Genomic DNA, 21,710 nt, shown 5'->3' with positions numbered 1-21,710 from the left:
CGTGCGTGCTCACGGGCTGTGGAAACGGGCCACTCAGGCGCGCCAGGAGGCGGTGCTGCGGTAATCCCGCGAGATCTTCCTCATCATGGCGTCGTCCGCCTGTACAGTTCAGAGGGGACCGGGTGGCCCTGGCGCTGGTGTTTTGTGAGCTTCCCGCGCTGCCGGAAGCTACGAGGAGCATCCGGGGGCAGCTTGGAAGGTGGGAAGTCGTGAGTGTGTGCGGCCGGGGCCCTGTGGGCTGCAGAAAGTGAGCTGGGCCGGCAGCCGGGACCCCGCCCCGGGCGATTTCAGCTCAGAACTAGAACTTTCTCCGTGCTGCCCGGGCGGGGGACTTGTGAGCTGCGTCCCCCTTGATATGCGTAACTGAACTTCTGTATATGTTTTTTCCCGCCAGAGAATAGCCAGCAGCTCTTTGGAAAGTTTATTTTCTGTTGGTGCGCATTTCATGGGAGAGAGAGGCCGAGCATACCCATGTGATGCTACAGCGTTAAAAAAAACTCTTGTGGTTGAGCGGATGCTAGATGAAGGCGCTGCTTGGCGTGGCCACAGTCCTGTATCGGAATGCCCGAGTTTGAGTGCTGGCTCTACTTCCGGTTTCTGCTAACAGGGCTTGGCCTGGGAGACAGGCCGGTGAGGATGGATCGAGTTCTGGGGTCCTTTGCTGTCCACGTGGGAAATGCAGATTTTAGTCGTGAGCGCCTGTTTGCAGCCGGCCCCAGATTTGGCCCTTTGGGGAGTGAGCCAGTTAGATGGAAGATCTCTCTTTGTCGGTGTCTCTCTCTGCCTTTCAAGTAAGCAGAAATACATTTAATCTAAAATCTTTGCCCGTCTCCCTTTCCTTAAGGACAGACACTTCATAGAGGGGTATCTCGGCAGCACACCTCTCTTTTCCTTGTCTCAGGTAAAGACATCATGATGTGATGGTGCAGGATGTCCCAAGGGGTCAGAGTCCCTAGGAGTTTGGAGTGATTGGCAAGCCCCTGTCATTCTTGGGGAACGTGGAAGAAGGAGAGGTTTTCGTGGGAGTAGCGGTGCCCTGAGCCCGGGGCCTCTGCTGTGTCCCTTCCATCTCTACTGCTAACACCTTGGGAAAGTAAAATTTCTCCTCCTAAATATAATCCCCGTCCTTGGAGACATATAATTATCAGCTACCTTAGCGGATGCTGGGATTGAAGGGGAAAAAAAAGCCGAAAGTGGTTCATGGTTCTCTCAGCCTTGTGAAGGGAGGAAAAACTTCCATGAAGATGGAAGAAAACCCACCCCAGTTAAGTGACGTGAGACCCGAAAAGCAAATGCACTCTGGGCACACAGCAGTTTGGTTTTGCGTCCACAGAGCTGGTTCTGTCAGGATACAGTTTGTGCCAATTGGGAATGTCTGGGGAACATCAGATTCTGATGACAAAAAGTTTATGAATTTAAGAGGTTTTTTTGGGGGGAGGTTTCTGGTCTAATAAAATATTTATTTGGATTTGCCCTCACTTTCTGGCACAGAGATCCCAAGTCCCATGGGGTTTTCTGAGTGATAGGAGTGGCTCTGATTCTACCTAAGGCACACCCCTTTCAGACAGTAGCTAAGCTTGCATTAGTGACCTGGTTGGATGGGATCCCTGGATAACTTTGGAATGAGGAGAGGGGAGCAGAAAGAGCCAACACATGGACTGGACTGCCCTCTGCGTGGGACTGTGTGGTGGGAGTGAGCCTTTATCCACTGCTAAGTCTAGGTGGGCTGGCATCCGCAGTGGCCCTTAGCCACTGAGGTCCCTGCTGAATCTAGCTGGTGTTAGAACTGCATTGCTTGGTGATTGGTGGGAGTGGGGGAATCGGTGGGTGATCAGCCAGCATCACACATTGAGTGTTAAAAGTGCTGTCAAACAAAGGCAGCCCTAGGTGAGAACCTTAAGCTGATTTTGGGTGAGACTTGCGGCTTTCTAATTCTGCTTTGCCCACTTATTTCTGAATTATGTGCCGTGATTTGAGTGTTGGATTTTTATTTTCTTGCATGGAACCTGGGTTTACTCAATAATGCCTGAAAAGGGAAAGAGAATTCTTGACATCTTTCTTTTCTGCTGATTTTCAAGAACGATATAAACACCCGTAGAGTTGCCACCCAAGTGAATACATGGGCCTTGGTCAGTTCGGGTGGCTTCCTGCTCTCTTCTACCCCTGCCCCCAGGAGTGACCAAGCCCTGATTCTTTTGGTGTTTTTTGTAACTTATTGTCTATTTTTCCCAAAGGAGAGGTTTGCTTGTTTTTTTACCTTTTGTGAATTTTCAAGGCGTTGATGTTACCTTTTGATACTATACTCTTTATTATTATTATTATTATTATTATTATTATTATTTTAGCTCAGGCTTTTGCGTACACAGCATGCTGCTGTGGTTGTGAGTCACCTAATTCCTTCACTGCTTCTGCTGTTTACGGAACTTAGATTGTTTGAAGTTTATTTTTGATGTTGGTGACGATGTCTGTCTTTTTGTTTTGATTTCTTAAGTGTTAATGCATAGTATTTGTATCTTTTTACATAATGGGAAAATATTGTTTTTTTTTTAGATCGTAAATAAATTCAGGCTTCAAAGGAAGCGTTAGTAGAGTAGGTGGATTAACCATATAACCTTCAAACTTTTGCAGTTTTTTTATTTTACACTTTGGTAAAGTTTTGAATTTGTTTATTGATATTTTTTTTCCTTGCAGTGGTATCTGTGTGATTAATCATTGCTAATAAACACTTAGTGTGTATACTGGTGTATTTATTTATACTATTTAGATACTGGTATATTTATTTTTCTCTGTAGTTCTATAAGCTTTTGCCTTATGTAGTTTGGTACTCTGTTATGTTCAGAGACATAAAACATTTTAATGTCTTTTTAGAGAACTGCCTGCTGCATTTTATGTAACCTTTTTGTATTTTTCTGACCTAAATCCTGATTAGTCTGAAATGGATATAACTATTCCAGTTTTCTTTGGATGGGTGTTTGGTTTTTCTTTTTTGATTTTTAAACAATTCTATTTAAGCTATACAAGTTTCATGTATTCCATCTATACAGATTTAGGAACATAGTGATACTTCCCACCCTACCTTCCCTCACACCCTTGCTCCAACCTTTCTTCCTCCTGTCTCTCACATTCCCACTCTTAATTTTTACAAAGATCTGTTTTCAGTTTACTTAATGATCATAAAGTTAACCCTACACTAAGTAAAAGAGTTCAACAAATAATATGAAGAAAAAAAACACTGTTCCTCAACGAAGAGACAAGGGCTATAAACAATCATCGAATCTCAAAATTAGACTGGTGTTATAATGGTGTATATTTCTGTATATATTTATATTTAATCTGTGGTTTTTTTTTTTTTTTTTTTTTTTTGACAAGCAGAGTTAGACGGTGAGAGAGAGACATAGAGAAAGGTCTTCCTTCCGTTGGTTCACCCCTCAAATGGCTGCTACGGCCAGTGTGCTGTGCTGTGCTGCGCTGATCCGAAGCCAGGAGCCAGGTGCTTCCTCCTGGTCTCCTATGCGGGTGCAGGGCCCAAGAACCTGGGCCATCCTCCACTGCACTCCCTGGCCACAGCAGAGAGCTGAACTGGAAGAGGAGCAACCGGGACAGGATCCGGCGCCCCGACCAGGACTAGAACCCGGGGTGCCGGCGCCACAGGTGGAGGATTAGCTTAGTGAGTTGAGCCACAGCACTGGCCTAATCTGTCTTTTTAGTTTATTTATTTGATAGGCTGTGTAACAGAGAGACAGAGATCTTCTATCCACTGGTTCACTCCCCAAATGGATACAACAGCCAGGGCTGGACCAGGCCAAGACTGGGAGCCAACAGCTTCTGCCACATCTCCCACATAGGTGTAGGTGCCCAAGGATTTGGGGCCATCTTCTGCTGCTTTCTCAGGTGCCTTAGCAGGAAGCTGGATCAGAGTGGAACCTGAGCTGGTGTCACAGGCAGTGGCTTAACCTGCTATGCCGCTATCTAGGCCCCTAATCCATTTATGTTTATCTTTTAAAAATACTTATGTATTTTAAGTTTACAAACAGGTCTTTAGCATATAAAATGAAATTTGGAATTATTTATATGCTGCAGACTAGATAAATCAAGCTAATCATGATATGCATTTTTTCACATAACTTTTTTTTTTTTTTAATTTATTTATTTGAAAGGCTGGAGCGACAGAGAGAGAGCGAGCGAGCAAGTGAGCAATCTTTCTTCTGCTGGTTCACTCCCCAGATGGCTGCAATGGTTAGGGATGGACCACACCAAAGCTAGGAGCCTGAAACTCCATCCAGGTCTCCTACATGGGTGGCAGAGACCCAAGTATTTAGGCCATCTCCTGCTGTCTTCCCAGGTACATTACAAGGGAGCCATAGCCAGGATTTGAACTGAGGCACTCCAGTGAAGGACCCAAGCTTCTTTGCTATTGGGCTAAATATCCACCTGCAATCTGTGTTTTAACTGAGAGGCACAGATACAAGGTTGAACGCCCTGCATGTAAATTGATAGCAGTGTTAACAATGAATAAACAGCATAAGCATCCTTCCATCTGGCTTCAAGATTAGTTTTAAAATAGTGGCATTTTCAGAATTTCAGAATACTTAGTTGTAAATCATATAAGGGCTAATCAGAAAATTTAAGGGGCGGAGAAAGCATTGTGACAGAACAGGCAAAGCCACTGCCCAAGGTGCCACCTTCCCATATGAGCACCTGTTTGAGTCTCGGCTGCTCTGCCTACAATCTAACTGCCTGCTAATGTGCCTGGGAAAGCAGCAGACACCATTGCCACCCACATGTAATGCCCAGATGGAGATCTAGGCTCCTGGCTTTGACCCAGTTCAGTCCAGGTCTGGCAGTTGTGGCCATTTGAAGAGTAAACCAGTGTATAGAAGATTTTTTTTCTCTCCCTCACCCTCTCTCTCTGTAACTCTGCTTTTCAAATAAATAAATAAATGTTTAAAAAATAGAAAATTCAAGAGAAAATTCCACCTTGACTTACTGATGATAGAACTGGATATTTGATTAACTCCCTGACAGTACTGGTGGATATTGGCTCCTAACTGATAATTTATACTGTTATAAATGGGATTGTTTTTCTAATTTCTATTAAAGATAGTTCATTTGTTAGTATATAGAGATGCTTCTGATTTTTAAAACATTTATTTAAGCAATTTTTAAAAACATGCCCTACTTTTACATTACTATAGGATATTGCGCAATATTTGTTTTTAGAAAATTTTATTTATTTGAAAGGTAAAGGGGCTGGCATTGTGGCATAGTGGGTTAAACCGCCGCCTGCAACACCAGCATTCCATATGGACACTGATTCAAGTCCTAGGTGCTCCAACTCCAATCCCTGCTAATGCACCTGGGAAAGCAGCAGAAGATGGCCCAAGTGCTTGGATCCCTACACCCTAGTGGGAGGCCCAGAAGAAGCTCCATGAAGCCATGGAGCCAGCCCCTAAAAGTAAAATCTTAAAGAAAGATAGAGTTAGTTAGAGTTAGAGTGAGAGTGAGTGAAGAGTGATAGTTAGAGTTAAGAGACAGAGATCTTTCATCCACTGGTTCACTCACCAAATGGCTGCAATGGCCAGAGTTGCAAATGGCCAGGCTGAAATCAGGAGCCAGGAGCTTCATCTGGGTACCGCACGTGGGCAGCAGGGACCCAAGTACCTGGCCATCTTCTGCTGCTTTCCCAGGCACAGTAGCAGGGAGCCAGATCAGAAGTAGAGCAGTCAGGACTTGGACCAGTACTCATGGGATGCTAGCAAATTAGGCAGTGGCTACGGTGCCAGCCATAGTGCAGTATCTGAACATAAGCTTGTATTGAATATAAGCTGACCAAGCCAGATACCCAGCCTTTCCATTTTCGACTAGCTCCTCTCCTCCAGTTTTTCACACAGTATAAATATGGTGAACTGTGGTCACTATATTGCACCATGGAACACTAGAATTTACTTCTACCTTATTGTACTTTGGCACCTGAGAGCCAACCCCCTCAATCCTCAACCCCCAGCCTGTTCCATGTTCAGATGCATTATTTTTTCACTTTCCTATATGACAAACAACGTGATATTTGTGTTTTTGTGTCTGGCTTATTTCACTTAATGATCTGCAATTCTACCCATTTTGCAGCATTTATGGCATTTATGTCTGAATAATGTTCCCTTATCCATATCTTTTTTTTTTTTTATCTTTTATTTAATGAATATAAATTTCCAAAGTACGACTCATGGGTTACAATGGCTTCCCCCCCATACCGTCCCTCCCACCCACAACCCTCCCCTTTCCCACTCCCTCTCCCCTTCCATTCACATCAAGATTCATTTTCGATTATCTTAATATACAGAAGATCAGCTTAGTATACCTTAAGTAAGGATTTCAACAGTTTGCTCCCACACAGAAACATAAAGTGAAAAATAATAGATGATTTTTTTTAAATGATGATGAAATCAGATCAGGCCTATTGTCATGTTTAATCCCAGTGAGAGTCAAGTTGGGAATTGATAATTTCTTTTTTTTTTTTTTTTTTTTTTTTTTACAGAAGATCAGTTTAGTGTACATTAAGTAAAGATTTCAATCGTTTGCACCCCCATAGAAACACAAAGTGAAATATACTGTTTGAGTACTCGTTATAGCATTAAGCCTCAGTGTACAGCACATTAAGGACAGAGATCCTACATGAGGAGTAAGTGCACAGTGACTCCTGTTGTTGACTTTACAAATTGACACTCCTGTTTATGGCATCAGTAATCTCCCTATGCACCAGTCATGAGTTTCCAAGGCTATGGAAGCCCCTTGAGTTCTCCGACTCTTATCTTGTTTAGACACGGTCATAGTCAAAGTGGAGGTTCTCTCCTCCCTTCAGAGAAAGGCACCTCCCTCTTTGAAGACCTGTTCTTTCCACTGGGATCTCACTCACAGAGATCTTTTTGCCAGAGTGTCTTGGCTTTCCATGCCTGAAATACTCTCATGGGCTTTTCAGCCAGATCCGAGTGCCTTTATCCCTTATCCATATCTTTGATACATTGATTTCATGTCTTTCTGACACACAGTCAGCCACAAGGTAGTTATGCCATATGTTAGACCAATTTTTATCCTTATTTTATGAATGTGCTGTTCTCCATAATGCCTGGGATAATTCACATTTTCTTTTCTTTTCCTTTTTTTTTTTAAGATTTATTTTACTTATTTGAAAGAGTTACAGAGTGATAAAGACAGAGAGGTGGTCTACCCGCTGGTTCTCTCCCTAGATGGTTGCAACGGCTGGAGCTGTGCTGATCTGAAGCCAGGAGCCAGGAGTCTCTTCCAGGTCTCCCACGTAGGTACAGGGGCCCAAGGACTTGGGCCATCTTCTACTGCTTTCCCAGGCCACAGCAGAGAGCTGGATTGGAAGAGGAGCAGCTGGGACTAGAACCTGCGCCCATATGGGATGCCGGCACTTCAGGCCAGGGCGTTAACCCGCTGTGCCACAGCGCCGGCCCCATCCTCTATTTTGATCTTTGATTCACTTTGAGTTGACTAAGTGTAAAAGGTGTAGGGGTGTAGTTTCAGTTTTGTACATTTGGATTTTCAGTTTGCTCTGCACCATTGGCTGAAGAGACTGTTCTTCACTGTATTTTTGTTCCTTTTCTCTTTAATTAATTATTTATTTGAGAGGCAGAGTTACAGAGAGAAAGAGGTCATCCATCTGCTGATTTACTCCCCAGATAGCTGCAGCTGCCAGGCCCACAGGCTGAAGCCAGGAGCTTCTTCTGGGTTTCCCACACAGGTGCTGGGGTAGCCTTCTGCGTGTTCCCAGGCACATTAGCAGGGAGCTAGATAGAAGTGGAACAGCCAGGCCTCAAACTGACGCTCATGTGGAATGCTGGCACCACAGACAGAAGCTTAATCTAGTAGGCCACAGCACTGGCCCCTTGGTTCTTTTTTATAAAGATCAGTTGCCTGTGGGTATGTGGGTTTGTTTTGGGATTTCTGTTCTGTTTTGCGTGTCTGTTTTTATGCCAGTGGTGATACTACCTCTGTAAGTGTATTGAAAACAGATATTGTGGTGCTTTCAAATTTGTTACATTGTTCAAGATTGCTTAGGCTATTTGGGAGTTTTCTGATTCCATGTGAATTGTAGGTTTGTTTTTTCTAGTTCGTTGAAGAATTTCTCTTTAAAAAAAAAGATTTATTTTACTTATTTAAATGGCTGAGTGAGAGAAAGAGAGAAACAGACGTCTGTCCTCTGATTCAGTCAGCCACAATGGCTGAAGCTATGTCAGCTCAAGACCAGGAGCCTGATACTCCATCTGAGTCTCCCACATTGAAAGCCAGGCTGAAGCGCTTGGACCATTTTCTGCTGCTTTCCCATGGACATTTGCAGATAGCTGGATCAGAAATGGAGCTGCTGGGACTTACACTGTTGCTCTGATATGGGATGTTGGCATTGCAGGTGGCAGCTTGGTCCACTGACCCGTAACACTGGTCCCTCTGAAGAATTTCATTGGTGTTTTGACACAAATTCCATTAAATCAGTAAATTATTTTGGATAGCATAAAAACTTCAACCATAGCAATTGCAACCCAGGAGCTTGGGAAGTCTGCAGTTTTTGTGTCTTTGTGTCTTCCTAAATTTTTCTTCTTCTTTTTTTAATAGCTAGGGGCCATGAGTTTGCTCTCTTGCTTTTTTTATTTTATTTTTTTTTATTTGACAGGTAGAGACGTCTAGAGAGAGAGACAGAGAGAAAGGTCTTCTGGTTCACTCCCCAAATGGCCGCTATGGCCGGCGCTGCGCTGATCTGAAGCCAGGAGCCAGGTGCTTCCTCCTGGTCTCCCATGTGGGTACAGGAGCCCAAGCACTGGGCCATCCTCCACTGCCTTCCCAGGCTACAGCAGAGAGCTGGACTGAAAGAGGAGCAACTGGGACTAGAACCCAGTGCTCATATGGGATGTCAGTGCCACAGGCGGAGGATTAACCAAGTGAGCCATGGCGCCGGCCCCCTAAATTTTTCTTATGAAGATTTATTTATTTATTTATTTGACAGGCAGAATTACAGAAAGGCAAAGGGAGAGAGAGATTGATTGATTGCATCTGCTGGTTTACTCCCCAAATGGCTACAATGGTTGGAGCTGGGCTGATCTGAAGGTAGGAGCCAGGAACTTCTTCCAGGGTTTCTCACACAGGTGCAGGGGCTCAAGCACTTGGGCCATCTTCTACTGCTTTCCCAGGCCATAGCTGAGAGCTGGATTGGAAGTGGAGCGGCCAGGCATTTGGCACCCAATATGGGATGCTGGCAATGCAGGCAGTGGGCTTTACCTGCTATGCCACAGTGCCAGCCCCATATCCTCTTAAATTTCTTTCTTCAGTGTTTTGTAATTTTTATTATAGAGGACTTTTGCAATTTGGGTTAAATTTATTCTGAGGTATTATATTTTCTGGTCACTGTGTAAATACTGTACTTACAGTTTATTTTCTCAGTGGGTTCACCATTGGTGTACAGATGTGCTACTGATTTTGATTTTGTTTTTGATCATGCAATTTTATGGAATTAATTTATTCATTCTAGCATTCTTCTGATGGTGTTGCTAGGTCACCCTGTATATAGATTCTGGTCATCTGCAAACAAATAACTTGAATTCTTCCTTTTCTGTTTGAATCCATATTATTTCCTTCTGCTACCTAATTGCTTTGGCTAAACTTTATGGTGCAGTGTGCAATAACAGTAGTGAGAGTGGACAGCTTTGGCTCCTGATCTTACAGGAACTACTTTCAGCTTTTCCTCATTCAATGGGGTATTGGCTTTGTGTTTGTCACGTGAAGCTTTTATTGTGTCTAGATTGAAAAGTTTTGTTCAGAGTTTTAATCATATATAGCTATTGAATTTTATTGAATAGTTTTTTTACATCTATTGTGATAATTATAATTTTATTTTTCATTTTATTGATGTGATTTATTTGGTTTATTGATTTTTCTGCTTTTTTAAAAGAGTTATTTATTTGCATGGTGGAGTGAGAGAGAGAGACACACACACACAGAGAGAGAAAGATCTTCCATCTGCTGGTTCTCTCCCAATTGACTGCAAAAGCTGGGGCTGAACCAAGCGGAAGCTGGGACCCTGGAACTCCATCTGGGTCTCCCATGTGTGTGACAGGGACCCAAGTAATTTTACCACCTTCTACTGCTTTTCTAGGTAGAGTAGCAGGGACCTGGATGGGAAGCAGAGTAGCTGGGACTGCAACTGATGTTCATACAAGACACTGGCACCACTGGTGGTGGCCCAACCCACTGTGTCCCAATGCTGGCTCTTTTTTTTTTTTTGACAGGCAGAGTGGAGAATGAGAGAGAGAGACAGAGAGAAAGGTCTTCCTTTTGCCGTTGGTTCACCCTCCAATGGCCGCCATGGCTGGTGCGCTGTGGCCGGCACACCATGCTGATCCAAAGGCAGGAGCCAGGTGCTTCTCCTGGTCTCCCATGGGGTGCAGGGCCCAAGCACTTGGGCCATCCTCCACTGCACTCCCTGGCCACAGCAGAGAGATGGCCTGGAAGAGGGGCAACCGGGACAGAATCCGGTGCCCCGACCGGGACTAGAACCCGGTGTGCCAGCACTGCAAGGCAGAGGATTAGCCTATTGAGCTGTGGTGCTGGCCTTAATTTCTTTTTTTAAGATTCATTCTATTTATTTGAAAGAGTTACAGACAGATGCAGAGGCAGAAAGTTCCTCCATCCACTGGTTTGCTCCCCAAATGGCTGCAGTGGCCAGAGCTAAGCTGATCTGAAGCTAGGAGCTTGGAGCTTACTCCGGGCACCCCACATGGTTGCAGGGGTCAAAGGTCTTGGGCATCCTCAGCTGCTTTCCCAGGTACAATAGCAGGGAGCTGCATTGGAGGTGAAGTAGCCAGGGACCCAAACTGGCGCCCATATGGGATGTGGGCACTGAAGGCTGGAGTTTTTTTTTTTGTTTTTTTTTTTTTTTTTTTTTTTTTACAGGCAGAGTGGACAGTGAGAGAGAGAGACAGAGAGAAAGGTCTTCCTTTTTGTCGTTGGTTCACCCTCCAGTGCAGGCCGGAGCTTTAACCTGCTGTGCCACAGCACCTGCACACACCCCCACCCCTTTACATATACTGGTACATCCCTGTATCCCTGGGATCATTCCCATTTGATTAGGATGCCTGACCTTTTAGATAAATGTTATTGGATTCAGTTTGCTATTATTATAGTGAGAATTTTGGCATCTGTGTTCACCAGGCATATTGGTCTAAATTTTTATTTGAAAGAGACAGAGAAAGATTGAGAGAAAGATTGATTGAGTGATTTCCCATGTGCTGATTCACTCCAATTTTTGAATCTGGGAAGTGTCTCAGTGTTTGCAAAGGTTCCCTCATTTCAAATTTTTGGAATAGTTTGAGAAGGATTAATGTGATTCCATTTTTAAAATTTTATAGAGATTGGTAGAAAAATCCCATGCTACTGTCTATTCCTGTATGGAGACTTTTCATTCAATCTTTCATTTTTTAAGATTTATTTATTTATTTGAAAGCAAGAGTTACAGAGAGGCAGAGGCAGAGAGAGAGACAGAGAGAGGTCTTTGATCCATTGTTCCATTCCCCAAATGGCTGCAAGGGCCAGAGCTGCACCAATCCAAAGCCAGGAGCTTCTTCCAGGTCTCCCTTGGGTGCAGGGGCCCAAGGACTTGGGCCATCTTCTACTGCTTTCCCAGGCCATAGCAGAGAGCTGGACTGGAAGTGGAGCAGCTGGGACTACTAGAACAGGTGCCCCAATGGGATGTTGGCACTACAAGTGGTGGCTTTACCAGCATACCACAGCGCTGGCCCCTAATTCAGTTTTCTCATTCATTATTGAGCTGTTCATGTTTCTGTGTCTTTGCAACTCAGTTTCTGTAAGCTATATGTATCTAGAAATTTACCATTTCTTTTAGGTTTTCCAGTTTGTTAGTTTATAGTTAGTTAATAGTTCTTATTGATCTGTTGTGTTTGTGTGGTATCAGATGTAAAATCTTATTTTATTCTTTGATTTTATTTATTTGAATCTTTTTTCATTATTGTAGCTAAAAGTGATTATTTTGTTTCCAAAAAAATCAACTCTTCATTTTATTAATTTTAATAGCATTTAAGATTATTTCTTGGGGCTGGCGCCGTGGCTCACTTGGCTAATCCTCCGACTGCAATGCTGGCATCCCATATGGGCGCTGGGTTCTAGTCCCAGCTGCTCCTCTTCCGGTCTAGCTCTCTGCTGTGGCCAGGGAAGGCAGTGGAGGATGGCCCAAGTGCTTGGGCCCTGCACCAGCATGGGAGACCAGGAGGCTTCGGATCGGCGTAGCCCCGGCCGTAAAGGCCATTTCGAGGGTAAACCAATGGAAAGAAGACCTTTCTCTCTGTCTCTCTCTCACCGTCTAACTCTATCTGATAAATAAAATTAAAAAAAAAACAAAAACAGATTATAGCCGATGCTGCGGCTCAATAGGCTAATTCTCTGCCTTGTGGCACCAGCACACCGGATTCTGTCCCAGTTGCCCTTCTTCCAGTCCAGCTCTCTGCTGTGGCCAGGGAGTGCAGTGGAGGATGGCCTAAGTGCTTGGGCCCTGCACCCACATGGGAGACCAGGAGAAGCACCTCGCTCCTGCCTTCGGATCAGCACGGTGCACCGGCCGCAGTGCATCAGCCACGGCGGCCATTGGAGGGTGAACCAACCGCAAAGGAAGATACCTTTCTGTCTCTCTCTCTCACTGTCCACTCTGCCTGTCAAAAAAAAAAAAAAAAAAGTTACTTATTTCTTATTTTTTCTAGTCTGATTTGGTTTCCACAGGGCAAACTTTTTTTTTTTTTTTTTAAGATTTTATTTATTTATTTGAGAGGTAGAGTTACAGACAGTGAGAGGGAGAGACAGAGAGAAAGGTCTTCCTTCCGTTGGTTCACTCCCCAAATGGCCGCAACTGCCGGAGCCACACCAAACCAAAGCCATGAGCCAGGTGCTTCTTCCAGGTCTCCCACATGGGTGCAGGGGCCCAAGCACTTGGGCCATCTTCTACTGCTTTCCCAGGCCATAGCTGAGAGCTGGATCCGAAGTGGAGCAGCCAGGACTAGAACTGGTGCCCCTATGGGATGCTGGCCCTGCAGGTGGTGGCTTTACCCTCTGTGCCACAGCGCTGGCTCCCCTAACACATTATTAACAGAGCAGGGACACAGGTCGTGCTTAGTTCTATGGATGGCCTTCCACAGAAAGCCTTTCAGTGGAGTGACAGATTCACAATGTTTTTATTCCTCTACAAGTATATTTTAAAGTGTACTTGAAATTTTTAATGCATCCAAATTCAGAAGTTTAAAATCTTCAAAAGCCATGGACACAGAGTTTAGGAAGCTGCTGGCTGTGAGTTCCCTTCTGGCTTAATCTGCGCCTTGTTTTGCATTCCTCACAGGTAAACAGGCATTGCCTGTTGTGATGTGGACTAAATCCAGCCCCTCACAGCTGATTTTCAAAGGAATGGAATTTACTCTGGCACACTCCATGTAGGATGCCTTTCCTGGGCCTAATCCCAAGATACCAGCAAGTGCCACTTTAGGCAATGATCCAGATCTTGGATTAGCTGCTAAGTAACCTTGGTGGACTAGTCCCTGGGTGACAAGCGAGCTTACAAGAGAAGTCAGAGCTGTCTTCCAGAGACTTTGTCCTTGACATTCTCAGATCTTTGCAGCCTCTCCGTTTTGGATGTGCGGTTTTGATTTCGGACAAAACAGCAGGCTCTTCTTGTTTAACGGTGGCCAATGTGGACTTTTCTCCCGGCTTTCATGAGTCGACACGGATGCCATTGTGATTTGTCCTGGCTGCTTTTCTGGCTGGGTGTACTCTTGCTACTCCCTTACTCTTTGAGATGGGTAGTTAGGTTGCTTATTTCATATCTTTTTTTTTGTTATTTTATTTTTAGGTGGCTACCTGAATTCGTAATTTTTAGTTCCTGTATTTTCCTCATAAGAGGGGAGACCTTTTAGGTGACTGGAGGAAATGTTGGCAAAAATGAGAATGTATTGATTTGCCAACAAAATACCACCAGCTGTGTGGCTTAAATCGTGGAAATTTGATTCTCTTGGTTGTGGAGTTTGAAAATTCAAGATCAAAGTCATGGCGGGTTTGGTTTCTTCAGAGGCCTCTCTCTGTTCATGGCCACCAGATGGCCATCAGCCTGCTGTGTTCTCACATGGTGTTTCTCTGTGTGTATCCTTCCTGTCTGTGCTTATAAAGGCGTGGGCCAGTTTGAATGATCACTTCACATGTGTGATATCATTTGACTTCAGTTACCTGCCTAAAAGCTCTGTAGTTAACACTTCAGTGTATGAGGTTTCTTTTTTAAAGATTTATTTATTTGAGAGACAGAGTTACAGAGAGAGAATATCTTCCATCTGCTGGTTCACTCCCCAGATAGCTCTAATGACCGAGACCGGGCCAGGCTGAAGTCAGGAGGCAGGAACTTCTTTCAAGTCTCCCACGTGGGTGTGGGGGCGCAAGGACTTGGGTCATCTTCCGCTGCTTTCCCAAGGTGCATTAGCAGGGATTTGGATTGGAAGTGGAGCAGCCAGGACTCAAATTGGCACCCATATGGGATGTTGGTGTTGCAGACTGAAGCTTTTACCTGCTTAGCCACAGTGCCGGCCCCTCAATGTACAAGTTTTAAGGAGACAAGTTTCAGTTCATAGCAGTGAAAAGGGGCCCAGTGGTTTGCCCCATAGGCAGCTGTCTCTGAGGAGGACTTAGTTTTTGGAGTGAGTGTTAAGAGTTTCTCACAGTGTTATTTTCAATTCTGTCTTCATCACAGCTTGAATATACGTGCACACACACACATGAACATCCATACACATGCTGACGTTGGAATACCCAGTGGCTCTCTGTAGGTAATATCAGTATAGTAATCCATAAGAGGGCATACTAGCAAACGTTAAAACAGGAAGAGATCAGAAAGAATGATAATAAAACCTGCAGTGAAACAGAAATATATATGATATTTGATATTTACAGTTGCTAAAAGAAAAACATTGATGTATGAAAAATGAAATATAAACCTTACAGGTTAGTCAGCATCAGGACATATTCTTAAGCCCTTTCAAATCTTAAATCACTGTTACACAGAACTAGAATTTAAGACTGTAATACACATAGGAGAGATATATTCTGCAAATGGTCAATCTAGTGCCATTATAACAAAGATTTTAACAAATGTTTCTGATTTTCTTAGCATTATCTACTAAATCACATTAGTGAGTCACTGTGGGATTTTCAGTTCTTTGACAGCCTCTTACAATACTTAATAGTTTATCAAATCTATCATTATTTGTGTTTTCCAGCACGTGCACTGGGCTTACCAGATTAATGAACTTGAAGATGCCTGTTAGAGGATTTAAAATAAAAATTTTACATCATCTGTGCACACCAGAGCACCAGGATGAAGCAGGTGGGGCTTCCAGGTGGGTCATGATGGGCTTGGTGGCTGCTGGCAAGGAGGCGGGCTCAGGCTCTGCCCCAGAGTCCCTCTTTCTGCCTCTAGCTCCTAACTAGGGTGTGTGAGTGTTGGGGGAATGGGATGTGGGTGGACTTCAGGCCCCCCAGGGTCTCTAGGGAAGCCCTGAGTATCTGCTTGCTTCCTCCTCTGGCTGTGGACTTCTGTGACTGCCCCCAGAAGGGGAGGTTGATCCAGGCTTAGAGGTGGCTGGGCCCCTACCCACCCAGGAAACTCAAAACCCGCACCAGCCGCCAGTGGTGGGTTAGGGCAGGTACAAAGTGGGCCTCTGTGCAGCCTAGCCTGACTGTCCACTGGATTCTGGGGGAGGAGGCTGGCGCTAGTTTCTATTCTATTCTGCTTCCTGTGAAGATGGCTGGAATGCTTGGAACTCTGGCCCAGCCTGGTCTGTCCAGCCCACCCATGGCCCCCTCCCCTGTGGTTTCCTGGGCCTTGGGATACAGCTCCAAACTTGTCGGCATTGTGGCCCTAATGTGGTTTGCCCAACTTTGAGAGCCACCCCAGGGCCCATGGAAAACCTAGGGGCTCCCCAGGCTCAGAATTGAACTGGGTCTCCTTGTCCTGCCAGAGTCCCTCCACGTGCCTAGGAGCTAAGGTTGGAGTGCCAGGCCCAGGAGTCAGACAGACCTGGGTTCAAATCCTGGCTCTGCCACTCGTTGGCCTTGGTGACCTTAGGCAGGGGGCTTTACCCCCCTGGGTCTTAGTTACCACACCTGTGGAATGGGGCCACTAATAGATGCAGGGTTGTAGAAAGAGTCCGATGAGTGAATGCGGGAACGTGTGAAACAGCGCCTGGCAAAGAGCGTGTGCCAGCACTGGGACCTGCAGAAGTGGGCGGGGAGGGCCTCCATCCTCCTGGGCCCCTCCTCATCCGAGCTCAGGCTCAACCCTGTGCCCCTGCTCACAGCCTTGCTCGCCAGATCTGCTTCCCCACCTGCAAACCACATCGCAGGAGGTGTGCCCACCCCCTGGGGCCCTCCCCCTGGTACTTGGGGGTTGGCAGGGGGTCAGTATCTGCATATATATGTACACACACACACACACATATAACTCTGTAACTATGCCTCTCAGATAAAAGAAAGTGTACAGGTCATAGTAGGAGACACTTTAAAACTCCACTGAGATTTGAAAGCAAGTGACAAGTAGGAGTACAGCCAAGACACAAAACGGAAGTAGTAAGTAAACGTGGAGAGGTCTCCAGTATTAGCTTAGAATTCCCGGTGCTGATTTTTATTGATGTTTCCCACCAGGCCAGGGCACAGCCAAGCATGCTGAGTGCACAAGCTGACTTGTGAGCTGGAGGAACGCATGGGACTTGCCCGAGCCCAGGCTGTGCCCATCCCAGGAGAGGAGTTGCAGAGCTATGGCTGCTCCCGCCCGGGAGCTTCTTCCCCACAGGGGCTTCCTGCAGGCTGTGGAGCTCTAGTGCTGGAGCTGGGCCGATTCGAAGCCAGGAGCCAGGAGCTTCCTCCGGATCTCCCACGTGAGTGCAGGGACCAAAGGATCTGGGCCTTCTGCTGCTGCTGTCCCAGGCCATAGCAGTGAGCTGGGTTGGAAGTGGAGCAGCCGGGACTTGCACCGATACTCATATGGGATGCTGGCACTGCAGGCAGCAGCTTTTACTCGCTACACCAATGCCAGCCCCAATCCTATCACATTTTCTAAATTCATTGTGATTTCTTCTATGACCCGCTGGCTACTTGGGAGTATGCTAGTTATTTTCCATGTATATTACAACTTCTCAAATATCCTTTGGGTTTTGGTTTTCAGGTTTTGGAAAAATTTTTTCTTTAAGAGCCGGAAAGACAAATAGATGATCCATCTGCTGCTTTGCTCCCCAAATCTCCACAACAGCTGAGCCATACAGACCACACTGGGAGCTGCGAAATCAATTGAGGCCCACACATGGGTGTTAGGGACCCAACCGCCCAAGCCACCACCTGCTTCTCAGGGTTTGTGTTAAGAGTATGCTGGAAATGGAGCAGAACCGGATTTGAACCCAGGCACTCTAATGTTGGACACAGACATACCAGGAGACACCTTCACCACTTGGCCATGCACCTCTGAGTTTCAGTTGAACTCCCTTGTGTTCAGAGAAATGCTTTATGGTTTAAGTCCTTCCAGATTTATTTAGGCTTTTATATGATCTAGCAAACATTCTTCTCTGGAAAATGTTGCATATTCACTTGAATATAAATATTCTTTTTTTAAAGATTTTATTTATTTATTTTAAAGATTTATTTATTTATTTGAAAGAGTTACAGAGATGCAGAAGCAGAAAGAGAAAGATAGACAGACAGACAGATATCGTCCATCCATCCACCTGTTCACTCCCTAGATGGCCACAAGGGCTGGAGCCGTGCCAATCTGAAGCTAGGAGCCAAGAGCTGCTGCTGTGTCCTCCACACAGGTGCAGGGGCCCCGAGCATTTGGGTTATCTTCTGCTGATTTCCTGGGCGCACCCTGTGGGGAGCAACTCGGACTAGACTAAGTTACTGGAATTAAGACTTATTCTATGCATCTGCTCTCCCACAATATGGCGCTGGGAGAGGAGGAAACAGCTTCTGTGCAGCTGCCTCTTGCCAACTTGAGTGATGACCTCCAGGAGCTGATCCTGCTCCTGATTGGAGGAGAGCAGCGTACTCGGCGTGTGGGCAGCCGAGTTGGGATTGGCGGAAGAGGACTATAAAGGAGGAGAGAGACAACATGCACCAGGAACATCTAAGGGGAACATCTATCTGAAGGAACACCTGTGCAGCCCCCGAGAGAGCCGGCCGGCAGTGTGCCGCTCCCCCGCGGAAGTGGGGAAAGTGGCCAAGGGGAACCGCCCTTCCACGGAGGTGGAAGGGTCGGTAGCCAACCCGGGAAGAACCAGCAGCAAACCCGGGGAGGGCCGAGCAGACGAAAGAACAGCACAGGGTCCTGTGTTGTTCCTCCACGAAGACGGGGAGCGACACACCCGCAGGGAGCTGGATTGAGGTGGAGCAGCCAGGACTCAAACTGGTGCCATGATGGGATGCAGGCACAGCAGCCAGTGTCCTCACCTGCTACACCACGGTGCTGGCCTAAAATTCGAGGCTGTCCATTGTTTGCTTGTACAGCCGTCACTCTTACACATTGGCAGATTGTTTTTCATTCTTTTAACTTTTGAACCTTTCGTATTTTGAATTTGTTTTCTCTTGTACATGATAGCTTGCTTGATTTTATCTTATTTTAATTTAATGAGACAAAATTAGCCTCTGTAAAAGATTTGAATGATGGAGTGACACTGAGAGTAAGGTGGGGAGGAGGAGAGAGAATCTTTCATTACTGGTTCACTTCTTTTTTATTTGACAGTCAGAGTTAGACAGTGACAGAGAGGGAGACAGAGAGAAAGGTCTTTCTTCTGTTGGTTCACCCCCCAAATGGCCGCTATAGCCAGCGCTGCACCGATCTGAAGCCAGGAGCCAGGTGCTTCCTCCCGGTCTGCCATGCGGGTGCAGGGCCCAAGCACCTGGGCCATTCTCCACTGTACTCCTGGGCCACAGTAGAGAGCTGGACTGGAAGAGGAACAATTGGGACTAGAATCTGGCGCCCCAACTGGGACTAGAACCTGGGTGCTGGCGCCGCAGGCAGAGGATTAGCCAAGTGAGCCATGGCACTGGCTATTGGTTCACTTCTCAAATGACCACAACAGCCAGGGACAGGACAAACCTAAGCTGGGAGACAGGAGCTCCATGCAGGTCTCCCACATGGGTGGTGGGGGCCCAAGTACTTGTGTGATCATCTACTGCCTTCCAGGTTTATTAACAGGAACCAAGATCAAAAGCAGGAAGGGTCTAGAACTCACGCCAGGTCCTGAACTGTGGAAAGTGTGTATTAGGCAATAGATAACCTCACTGTGCCACAATGCCTACCCCAGTTTTTGCCTTCTTAAAAATTTCATCTTCAGCTGTAAAATAATTGTATATATTTGTAGGCAAAACATGACATTTCAGTGAATGTGTTCTGGAATTATCCAATCACGCCAAGTAATATAGCTATCCCATTATCTACTTTTAAGTTTCGTTTGTGGTAGGTATATTTAAAGGCCATTTTAACCACTTTGAAAGATGCATTACCACAGTCTCCTGCTGTGCAGTGCGGCAGGGGAACCCATTCCTCCTGCTTATCAGAAACTGTACCCTCTGCCCAGTGTCTCCTTTCACCCCTAGCCTTCCATTTCTACTTCACCTTGTGGTAACCACCTGTGTGCTCTCTGCTTGATGAATTTGTGGTTGTCAGAGTCCACATGTTACACAGAGAATGGATCTGTCTATCTGGCTTGCTTCCCTTACACAATGTTGTCCCTTTCCCTTTAAGGTGGCAATTTTTTTCCTCCCACGATACCATCATCTCTCACCACAGCATTTATGTCCTGTTCTGAACACGTGTTCTCACGTTTTGGAGACTTAGGCTGAGAATTTCTCAAACTTTTACGTTCTCGTTGCAGTTCGCTGTCAGTTCCTCCGATTCATGGCTCTCCTGCGTCTTACTGTAAGTAGTCAGGGGAGATCAAGCTGCTGCTTCAGTACTCTGCTTAGACATTGTCTCAGTTACATGTAGATCTTTATTGCTCACGCTAGACCTTCCACAGAGGATAGAACCAAGTTGCTTTAGAAGAAATGCCTTTCCTCCAGGTTTTGCTAACATGTTTCCCATTTCCTTCTGAGACACATGTGAATCACCCCCATGTCCGTATTTCCTGTATATGGCTTAAAATCCTTGCAACCCGCATACCAGTATCCAGTTTCGGAGGCACTTCCTTATGTTTATGTAATTGTGACAAAAATACCTTACTTTTGGTAATGTAATGTTTCTTAATCTACATGGACTGCCAGAGCAAAATACCATAGGCTGGGGTGTTTTGACAAAAGAAATTTTTTTTCTCACAGTTCTAGGAGCTGGGCAGTACGGTATGAAGCTGCTGACTGATTTGGCTTCTTATGAGAGCCAGGAGCTAGGCGCTTTCCCGTCGTGTCCTCAGAGGGTCTTTGGGATGTGTGTGCAGTGGAAGGGTAGAACGTTCTCTTTTTTCTTATACATCTTCTTCTTATACACTAATCCTACCAGGAAGGCCTCACCTCATAGCCAGCTATAACATGAATTCCCTTACAGAGACTTCCTCCAGATACCAGCACCATCGGGTAAAGGGCTTCCATTCATACATGATGGCACAGCCATTTTTTGGTGAAAAAATGAAATAAAAAAGTAAACTCATTTTGGTGCAGAGAATTCTGTAGCCATACATGGTTTTTCATAGTAAATGTTTTTCATGAAATTTTTGGAAAATCTTTTATATATGTGGATCCAATTTTTTTTTTTTTGCAGCAAAATAAACGTATCTTTGAATTCTGTTGTCCACAGTTGAGTTGAAGTAGCCTCATATTTGTGCGGGGCAGAAACCTTCCGGGAAAGGTGTGCTTGTGGTGATCCTGATTGGAGGCTCAGGGAAGGGTGTCATGATGGGAGCCAGCAGAGTGGAGTGGGGGAGGAACTGGTGAAGAGACCCTTTCCCCTGGGAGTGTAAAGTTTACTGACAGGAGACAACTTGCCTCTTGAAAGCACCATCAACACTGGCACAGAAAGGGCAACTCCTACCAGATTTCTCCTTTAGGGGTGGGATCATGGGGTCTTTGTATTGGGAGAATTCAGAGTAGACCAAGAGCATGAGCAGTTGCATAATACGAAGGCCACACTGGATGTGGGAAACGGGTTTGCAGTTTCTAGATTTCCAGTTGGATCAAGTTCTGTACTTTTCAAAAATGTGTATAACTGTAATTCTGTAACTAGATTTTTTGTTGTACTTTGTACTCTTTTGTGTGTGTGGCTTAAGTCTTTAGGAACCAAAGCCACGGTTTGTATTTCTGTGTTTTCTCTGATAACTCACTGTGAGGAGCAGTGAGGTGGCAGCAGCTGTAGTAGGCAGGGGAGCGCATACTTTAGTTTCCCAGGGTAAGCATGGCAAATCGCCACAGGTGGGGTTGTTTAAACATGGATTGATTTTCTCGTGATTCTGGAGGTTTGATCAAGGTGTGTGGTTGTGTGTTTTCTGGCATCTCTCTCTGGCTTCCGTCAGACATGATCTTGCCGTGTCATCTCACTATTTCCTTTGTTCATACGCATCCCTTGTGTCTCTTCTTACAGGACACCGGCGTGGGTTGAGGTCTCATACTTTTGTTTTCATTTGACTTTA

General features: G+C 45.5%; 1 long non-coding RNA gene and 1 pseudogene across 1 annotated transcript; one reads left to right on the top strand and one right to left on the bottom strand.

Annotated features, from left to right (window-relative positions):
• Positions 1 to 23: 23 nt before the first annotated feature.
• Positions 24 to 20,880, top strand: LOC138845736 (uncharacterized). The gene is made up of 4 exons (XR_011382923.1): positions 24 to 199; positions 15,324 to 15,443; positions 16,747 to 16,979; positions 17,267 to 20,880. It is a non-coding gene; the product is annotated as an uncharacterized lncRNA (long non-coding RNA).
• LOC100350211 (OCIA domain-containing protein 2 pseudogene) lies at positions 13,203 to 13,796 on the bottom strand (annotated as a pseudogene).
• Positions 20,881 to 21,710: the final 830 nt, after the last annotated feature.

This window comes from Oryctolagus cuniculus, chromosome 16 (assembly GCF_964237555.1).
Source record: "Oryctolagus cuniculus chromosome 16, mOryCun1.1, whole genome shotgun sequence".
In the NCBI taxonomy this organism is placed as follows: Eukaryota; Metazoa; Chordata; class Mammalia; order Lagomorpha; family Leporidae; genus Oryctolagus; species Oryctolagus cuniculus.
This window is presented reverse-complemented; position numbering and strand designations above follow the sequence as displayed.